General features: G+C 44.6%; 1 protein-coding gene across 2 annotated transcripts in view; it reads left to right on the top strand.

Moving 5' to 3' along the window:
• Positions 1-812: 812 nt before the first annotated feature.
• LOC106565096 (phosphatidylinositol 4-phosphate 3-kinase C2 domain-containing subunit beta-like) overlaps positions 813-9,798 on the top strand; it is a 73,736-nt gene continuing 64,750 nt past the window's right edge. For both annotated transcript variants that reach the window (XR_006758021.1, XM_014131802.2), the window contains exon 1: positions 813-1,114. The gene's annotated coding sequence lies outside the window, so the exon portion shown is untranslated. The remainder of the gene's footprint in view (positions 1,115-9,798) is intronic.

Raw genomic sequence — 9,798 nt, 5'->3', positions numbered from 1 at the left:
GAACCAGGCTATGAGGGGTGGCCAGTCCTCTTCTGGCTGTGCCGGTTGGAGATTATAACAGCACATGGCCTAGATGTTCAAATGTTCATAAATGACCAGCATGGTCAAATAATAATAATCATAGTAGTTGTCGAGGGTGCAACAAGTCAGTAACACAAGAGTATCTCAACCACTCCTGCTGTCTCTAGAGAGTTGAAAACAGCAGTTCTGTGACAGGTAGCATGTCCGGTGAATAGGTCAGGGTTCCAGCAGGTCTGGGACAGCAGGTCTGGGACAGGTAGAACGTCCCAGACCTATATACCAGTATAAAAGTTCTTAAAGAACCAATGTGCATCATTAATTAAAATGACAATTGAACAAGTAAAGAGGTATGCTGATATAACCTATGCAGGCTCTAGATTGCAGGATAAAACAGGTGTTTGTTTCAGGTGTTTGAAAGATGCAAAATTCTCCAACTTCAGGAGTGGGGATCAGCCCCCCTACGGACCACCCCATCCATCCACATGTATTTCATGCCCCCTCTAAAATACTGGGTGCAAGACGCCCTTGGGGTCCTTTATACTTTATTTACTACGGAATAGTATTTAGGAATGTTAGTTTGTCTGGTTGCAGATTTTCACAGCTCTGGGGGTTTCTAACTGGGCTAGTGGGATCTCTAGGTTTGCTCAGCAGCAGTCACTGTGGATCATTTACGTCTGAGGAAAGACAAGGAAAGTCAGGCAACATAGCAACAAGAAAAGAGGGCGCTGTTACTTACATAAGCTGTCCGCCAGAGGTCACGTTCCTACAAGTAATTCTCACGCTCCCCTCCAGCCCCACACACACTGATGAGAGGGCGATGCGCAGGCGATCATCAAAACCTAAAACCTCAGCACCTCGCTTACAAAATAAGCGGGTTTTAGTGGCGAGAGCTACTGGCTGTATTATTCAACAATTAGGGACGCGGGCGCCCTTTCGATTTGATTAATGACAGATATATCGACAATATCAGACGCCGGATACCACTGCCGAGGAATTGTTTGATATATTTTGGAATCATTATTTGACCAGACTGAAAGCAGAATATTTAGAATATTATGGCACCAGCCCGTTGGCGGCCATAGATCTAGAGCAGGTAAGGGATTTTCCACCTGGAATTAACAATCAATGTCCACATACCTTAGCCTACAAATCAGATTACATATGTGTGTTTTGTTGCATGGTGTGTTTCGTGAGCAGTGAAGTTCGTAGCTCGTGTCTACTTGCAGTAAAATATCGACTGCGCTATATTGCTGCTTGATCAGTGACGCTGTTTAGTGGCCGACGAAGCACAGTAGGCTATTGCTACGACTATTTTATACAATTCTAGTTATGAGAGAAATTATAATGAATCCCCTAGGCCTAGTTTGTGAGCAATAGAAAAACAATTATTCAGAGTGTAGGCCAACCTTAATGTGGTGTTACAATGTTGCAAACCTCAGCCATATGCTATGGCTACAATAGTCAGTGTGACAAGTTAGATGGGCGCTACAGTGTAATAAACCACGCAGTGGTTGCACCAGCAAGCCATCTGCTGTGGCATTGTTTTGAAGTCAAAGCTGTCAATTTTGTACGTAGTGGTATGCATCCGGCCATGTCATAAAATAGCCAACAAACAGTGATAATAAGCAGCTGCTGGTGTCCTAGGTTGCTGGGCTAATGGTAAAAATGTATAGTAGGGCTATTGGAGTTTTGACTGAGCAGGGGTGTATTCATTCCGCCAAACAGTTGGAAATGTTTTGTAACTAAATCGAGAGTTTCTATTGGACAAATTCAGGTAGGTCCCTCCCCGTTTCGTTCTATTAGCTTCCGTTCGAGAAACTTTTTGCAACCGAGTAGGCAGAATGAATACACGGCATGGCACATTTGTGACAAGCTAGTGCACGTTATACCGTAGGCATGTAATAAGCAATTGTAAAAACGTGGCTTAATTATGAACAATTTGCAGACAATTTGCCAAGTTGTCTTAAGTATTTTGTAATTTACAGAGAAGAAAAGAGAACGAAAGGTTGTCAATTTATCCTCACACATCACCACACACCTTTCCAATGTTCTGTCTGTACTAATGAAAACATAGTCTGGCCGGCTATGCTTGTCTCAGCCTCATGTGCCGCCTGATCCCGTGAGGCTATGCAATATGACCATACACTGCAGATGTATTTGTAATAAACTTTATGGAGGCTGGTGTTATCCTTTATATCCATGTGACCTTTGGAATATGGGATCCAGATGCCCCAACCCAGAACACTCTCTCGCTCTCTATATCTTCTCTCTCTTCCTCTTCTCTCTCCCTCTTCTCTTTCTCATCTCTCTCTATCTCTTTTCTCTCTTCCTCTTCTCTCTCCCTCTTCTCTTTCTCATCTCTCTCTGTCTCTTCTCTCTCTCCCTCTTCTCTCTCCCTCTTCTCTTTCTCATCTCTCTCTATCTCTTCTCTCTCTCCCTCTTCTCTTTCTCATCTCTCTCTCTCTCTTCTCTTTTCTCTCTCTCTCTCTCTCTCTCTCTCTCTCAAACTGCAGCTGCTGTAACTCCCAGCCCTGTAACAACTGACATAGGATCAGTTCTCCCAACACCAGTCCTATCCTTAAAGAGACAGGTCACCTTATAATCAAAGTCTGTTTTTTTTTTCAAGCATCTCAGATGCTTTTTAAATGTCCTATCACTCCTACGTTTGATAAATGCAGGCCCTGGTCTAACGTGGCATAATGTTGAATCCATATTCCTCAGTCTGCTGAACAGACCAGACCCTGCATTAGGGCCAATTCCACTTTGAGTGATGCTGAGACTCCAATTTTTTTTTCACTTTAAAATGTGTGCCAAACCGAAACCAATGATTTGTAAAGTTAACCAAAGCATACAACTCTATCCACAAGGATTTATTTGAACAATTTCCCCAAAGATTTTACAAAAACACATTTACTTGAAGAACAAGTGTGGTTATAGAATGATGATTTGTGTTGTTTGTGCCGTCATTCTGTTACCAAACTGCATTTGGACTGTACTTCGAGTAAATGTGTCTTTGTAAAATGTTCTGTGGAAATTGTTACAAGTAGACTTTGGCACCCTCTAATTCCATTCTGGGATCAACTGTCCCATTGTTCTGCTCAGGGCAGAGGAAGTGACGCTGATCATCTCTATGATTGCTTATAGCTTTACACTTATTATACAGTAGCTGTACTGGCAGAGGTTAGTTCTGGCAGAGGTGAGCCCTGTCATGTCAGGTAGGGTAACTGCCACTAATAAAGTTGCTTATGAGAATTCAGAAAATATCCACACCTCCCACTCCATAAATAATCCCTCTCCTATCCTCTGTTGGCTTTCTGTCGTGCAGCCTTATATATACACTGAGTGTACATAAAACATTAGGAACACCTACACTTTCCTTGACATAGACAGACCATGTGAAAGCTATGATCCCTTATTGATGTTAAATACACTTCAATCAGTGAAGACGAAGGGGATTTATTTTATTAGCATCTCTTTTTTTTTTTATCCCCATTTGGACAAATCTTCCAAGAGTCCTTAAACATTAAAATACAATATATAATACAATCACATTTTCACACACTGTTACAAACAACAGACATAATGCACTGACATATTGACCAGATGAATACTCTAACAGTCTGGAATTATAGGTTAAGGAACCAATCTACCATAGTCCTGCACAACCTTCAAATTGAGTATATTTAAGTGGTTCTAAAGTATTGCTTCAGTTTCTAAATTGAAGGAGAGGAAACAGGTTAAAGAAGGATTTTTAATCCTTGAGACATTTGGGCTGCCGAGTGGCACAGCGGTCTAAGGCGCTGCATCTCAGTGCTAGAGGCTTCACTACAGACCCTGGTTTGATTCCAGGCTGTATCACAACCGGCTGTTATTGGGAGTCCCATATGGCGACACACAATTGGCCCAGCGTCGTTAGGGTTTGACCGGGGTAGGCCGTCATTGTAAATAAGAATTTGTTCTTAACTGACTTGCCTAGTTAAATAAAAAAATAAAGGCATGGATTGGGTATGTGTGCCTTTCAGAGGGTGGAGTGGGCAAGACAAAAGATTTAAGGGCCTTTGAACGGGGTATGGTAGTAGGTGCCAGGCACACCGAGTGTGTCAAGAACTGCAACGCTGTTGGTGTTTTCACGCTCAACAGATTCCTGTGTGTATCAAGAATGGTCCACCACCCAAAGGAGATCCAGCCAACTTGACACAACTGTGGGAAGCATTAGTCAACATGGGGCAGCTTCCCTGTGGAACGCTTTCGACACCTTGCAGAGTCCATGCCCCGACGAATTGAGGCTGTTCTGAGGGCAAATGGGGGTGCAACTCAATATTAGGAAGGTGTTCCTAATGTTTCATACACTCAGTATATAAGGTCCTATATTAGGCCATATAGCGCAGCACTGTAGTGGTTTAGTAGTCTACCCTACACAACAAGACTAACTGGCCTGACTACATTACAGCAACTTTTTGCTAATCTTAGGTCCTAACCTTTGTTTAGTGGGAGGGGCTGTAGCCTAAGTGATCTGCCATGAGTGATAATGTCAGTCAACCACACTGTACACCACATAGGCTTTATACCAGAGGATTGACCAATGGAGCAGCCTGCTGTATGTAATTACGCTGTAACAAACTACTACTTGTCTTAGCATTGAGGCTCTCCTGTTGTTTTATTTGTTTGTAAAATCAGATAGGCTATAAGTAATAGTAGTTACCCTGCCTGGACTAATGCTGACCAATGTGAAGCGTTGCCATGGTTACTCCTACTGTGGACCTGAATACAGTGTATAGAGAAGTGCGGACTAATTCTCTGCCTGAATGAGTTCATATTGACATTGACTGTATCCAATCCACTGTATGGATACATGCAGATGCACACACTCACATCTGTGGGTATGCATGTGCATGGAATAGAGTGAGAAAGCTGCCATGAGATTCATTCTGGTGGGAGAGGAGGAGGAAGGAGGTGTGGTGCTGGTAAAAGTGTGACGGATCATTGCAGCGTCACAACTCTGGACCAGCCCTGCATGGCATCAGCTGGCAGCAGCAGAAAAGGTTGCAACTATGGTGGCACACAGCAGCCTAGTTTGTGTGTTATGGTGTCCGTGTCTGGGTTGGTCGGGGGATTGGTGGGGGCCATGTGGCGATGACAGCAGCCCCTTTGTCTCTGGCCTGCCAAGCCGTGTGAACGTGTCTGTCTGACCCTCCTCACGTGACACACGCGTCCTTTGTTCTTCCAATCTGGGACACCCCCCTCGAATTGAATGAGATTACATCCCTATGGGGACAGATTCCAGGGGGTTGGATCTGGCCTTGGTCCCCCTTTCCCTAACCACCCCCTCTTCATCCCTCTCCAAACAAAGTGGCCCGCCTCCATCTCCACCCCTTCCGTCCCATCTCCTCAGCCCCACTCTGGGTTGCTCCTCCCTGGGCTACAGGCCATGCAGTCTGCCCCCTGTATAGAGGATCCATCTCCACCCCCACCCTCTCATTGATCCCACTCTGGTCTGCTCCGCCCCGGGCTACAGGCCAGGTCCTGCTGTCTCCTCACCCTGGGACCCAAATGACTGACACTTGCTGAGATTGAAGGACAGTCAATGCATGGACAGTGTAAGCAAGAATGTATTGAAGTGGTCTAGTGGAAAAATAATATACAGTGGGGGGAAAAAGTATTTGATCCCCTGCTGATTTTGTACGTTTGCCCACTGACAAAGAAAGTATCAGTCTATCATTTTGATGGTAGGTTTATTTGAACAGTGAGAGACAGAATAACAACGAAAATATCCAGAAAAACGCATGTCAAAAATGTTATAAATTGATTTGCATTTTAATGAGGGAAATAAGTATTTGACCCCCTCTCAATCAGAAAGATTTCTGGCTCCCAGGCGTCTTTTATACAGGTAACGAGCTTAGATTAGGAGCACACTCTTAAAGGGAGTGCTCCTAACCGCAGCTTGTTACCTGTATAAAAGACACCTGTCCACAGAAGCAATCAATCAATCAGATTCCAAACTCTCCACCATGGCCAAGACCAAAGAGCTCTCCAAGGATGTCAGGGACAAGATTGTAGACCTACACAAGGCTGGAATGGGCTACAAGGCCATCGCCAAGCAGCTTGGTGAGAAGGTGACAACATTTGTTGTGATTATTCGCAAATGGAAGAAACACAAAAGACCTGTCAATCTCCCTCGGCCTGGGGCTCCATGCAAGATCTCACCTCGTGGAGTTGCAATGATCATGAGAACGGTGAGGAATCAGCCCAGAACTACACGGGAGGATCTTGTCAATGATCTCAAGGCAGCTGGGACCATAGTCACCAAGAAAACAATTGGTAACACACTACGCCATGAAGGACTGAAATCCTGCAAGGTCCCCCTGCTCAAGAATACATATACAGGCCCGTCTGAAGTCTGCCAATGAACATCTGAATGACTCAGAGGACAACTGGTGAAAGTGTTGTGGTCAGATGAGACCAAAATGGAGCTCTTTGACATCAACTCAACTCGCCGTGTTTGGAGGAGGAGGAATGCTGCCTGTGACCCCAAGAACACCATCTCCACCGTCAAACATGGAGGTGGAAACATTATGCTTTGGGGGTGTTTTTCTGCTAAGGGGACAGGACAACTTCACCGCATCAAAGGGACGATGGACGGGGCCATGTACCGTCAAATCTTGGGTGAGAACCTCCTTCCCTCAGCCAGGGCATTGAAAATGGGTCGTGGATGGGTATTCCAGCATGACAATGACCCAAAACACATGGCTAAGGCAACAAAGGAGTGGCTCAAGAAGAAGCACATTAAGGTCCTGGAGTGGCCTAGCCAGTCTCCAGACCTTAATCCCATAGAAAATCTGTGGAGGGAGCTGAAGGTTCGAGTTGCCAAACGCCAGCCTCAAAACCTTAATGACTTGGAGAAGATCTGCAAAGAGGAGTGGGACAAAATCCCTCCTGAGATGTGTGCAAACCTGGTGGCCAACTACAAGAAACGTCTGACCTCTGTGATTGCCAACAAGGGTTTTGCCACCAAGTACTAAGTCATGTTTTGCAGAGGGGTCAAATACTTATTTCCCTCATTAAAATGCAAATCATTATATAACATTTTTGACATGTGTTTTTCTGGATTTTGTTGTTGTTATTCTGTCTCTCACTGTTCAAATAAACCTACCATTAAAATTATAGACTGATCATTTCTTTGTAAGTGAGCAAACGTACAAAATCAGCAGGGGATCAAATACTTTTTCCCCCCACTGTAACATCTTCTTGGAGGGGGAGACATTACAGCTGTCCTTTCGGACCACTCGGCGTGTGTGTGTGTGAAGCATTTCTACACTCCAAAATGTCCAGAAATTTCACCAAAACAAAGCCGTGTGTGTGTGTATGACTCTCCATCTGCTGAGGTCTGGAGCTGAGCCTGTGTTTATATACAGATCTGGGTCTTGGTTGGCTAATTTATTAAAGGACACACTCACGCCTTAGCGGTCTCGTTCATTACAGTAATGGTGATCTACACTGAGTGTACAAAACATTAAGAAAACCTTCCTAATATTGAGTTGCACCCCCCTTCCCCTTTTGCCCTCTGAGCAGCCTCAATTCGTCAAGAGTATGGAATCTACAAGGTGTCGAAAACGTTGACTCCAATACTTCCCACAGTTGTGTCAAGTTGGCTGGATGTTCTTTGGATGGTGGGCCATTCTTGATACACACAGGAAACTGTTGAGTGGGAAAAACCCAGCAGTTCCAGTTCTTGACACACTCAAACCAGTGCTCCTGGCACCTACTACCATACCCCGGTCAAAGGCACTTAAATATGTTGTCTTGCCCATTCACCCTCTGAATGGCACACATACGCAATCCTTGTCTCAATTGTCTCAAGGCTTAAAAATCCTTCTTTAACCAGTTTCCTCCCCTTCATCTACACTGATTTGAAGTGGATTTAACAAGTGACATCAATAAGGTATCATAACTTTCACCTGGATTCACCTGGTCAGTCTGTCATGGAAAGAGCAGGTGTTCCTAATAATTTGTACACTCAGTGTATCGTTCTAATGTATTCCTGACACATCTCACCACCAACCCAGAATCATAGAATGGAGCAGAGTGTTCAAATGGAAGCTGCATGCTAATAGGGTGGATATTGGAAATGTATTGGAGTCGGAATATTTTTCTCCATACCTCCCCCGTATCCTCTCTTTTTCTCTCTTGTGTGTATGCACATTTATTGAAACACTGTATTGTTCAGTATCTGCTTGTCAAATGGCCCATAGAGGTTAGTTATTCTGAACTGAGTCAGCGTATTGTCTCCGTGGGCCCTGGTCTTGACTGTCTGGCTGCGTTTGGGTTTATGTCATAATCTTCCTCCCATTTCTCAGGAAACACAAGCTGCACCACAAGGCTCCAACTAAACAGATAGGGAGCTGCCTCCCTCCCTGATCCCTCTCTTTCTCTCTTTCTATCTGGTTTCCTTCTCTTTCTTTAGGATGCAGTCATGCACAACATGCACGCACTCACGCACGCAAGCACACACACATTCATGCAAACACACCCTTTGAGAACTTCCTGAAGGAGAGTGTTCTGGGCGGGAGGTCAAACTCTGGGTCTCTGTGGGAGTGGCTGGCCTAGTCTCCATGGTAACCGGGGTCAGGAGAGGTCACGTGCCTCCATCCTCTGCTGTGAGGCCGTAACAGAGGCAGAGGAAACCAGAATTAAAGCTCTGCCCTTTTGTCTCATATGGCTGAGACCCAACAGACAACACAGACAGACATCTGAGTGTTTCCCACACAGCGCTGGCCTCTGTCACAGAGAGAAAGTTGAAAGTTTTAATGCCACGTGCACAAGTACGGTAAAATGCCTTTCTTGCATGCTCCAAACCCAGCAATGCAGTAATCAATATCAATGTAGCACTAAAAATAATATAAGGTAAAACAGAAACACACAATAAAATTTTAAATGAGAACATGAGAAAGTATGAAGCTATATTAGGGCTGACCCCATTTAGCCATCCACAAGCTTCCCACAATAAGTTGGGTGAATTTTGGCCCATTCCTCCTGACAGAGCTGGTGTAACTGAGTCAGGTTTGTAGGCCTCCTTGCTCGCACACGCTTTTTCAGTTCTGCCCACAAATGTTCGATAGGAATGAGGTCAGGGCTTTGTGATGGCCACTCCAATACCATGACTTTGTTGTCTTTAAGCCATTTTGCTACAACTTTGGAAGTATGCTTGGGGTCATTGTCCATTTGGAAGACCCATTTGCGACCAAGCTTTAACATCCTGACTGATGTCTTGAGGTGTTGCTTCAATATATCCACATAATTTTTCGACCTCATGATTCCATCTATTTTGTGAAGTGCACCAGTCCCTCCTGCAGCAAAGCACACCCACAACATGATGCTGCCACCCCCGTGCTTCACGGTTGGGATGATGTTCTTCGGTTTGCAAGCCTCTCCCTTTTTTCTCCAAACATAATGATGTCATTATGGCCAAACAGTTCTATTTTTGTTTCATCAGACTGGAGGACATTTTTCCAAAAAGTACGATCTTTGTCCCCATGTGCAGTTGCAAACCGTAGTCTGGCTTTTTTATAGCGGTTTTGGAGCAGTGGCTTCTTGTTTGCTGAGCGGCCTTTCAGGTTATGTCGATTTAGGACTCGTTTTACTGTGGATATAGATACTTTGGTACCTGTTTCCTCCATCATCTTCACAAGGTCCTTTGCTGTTTTTCTTGGATTGATTTGCACTTTTTGCACCAAAGTACGTTCATCTCTAGGAGACAGAATGCGTCTCTTTCCTGAGCAG

This window comes from Salmo salar, chromosome ssa12 (genome assembly GCF_905237065.1).
Source record: "Salmo salar chromosome ssa12, Ssal_v3.1, whole genome shotgun sequence".
NCBI classification, from domain to species: Eukaryota; Metazoa; Chordata; class Actinopteri; order Salmoniformes; family Salmonidae; genus Salmo; species Salmo salar.
Note: the sequence above shows the minus strand (reverse complement) of the source record. Positions and strands in the feature narration are given on the sequence as shown.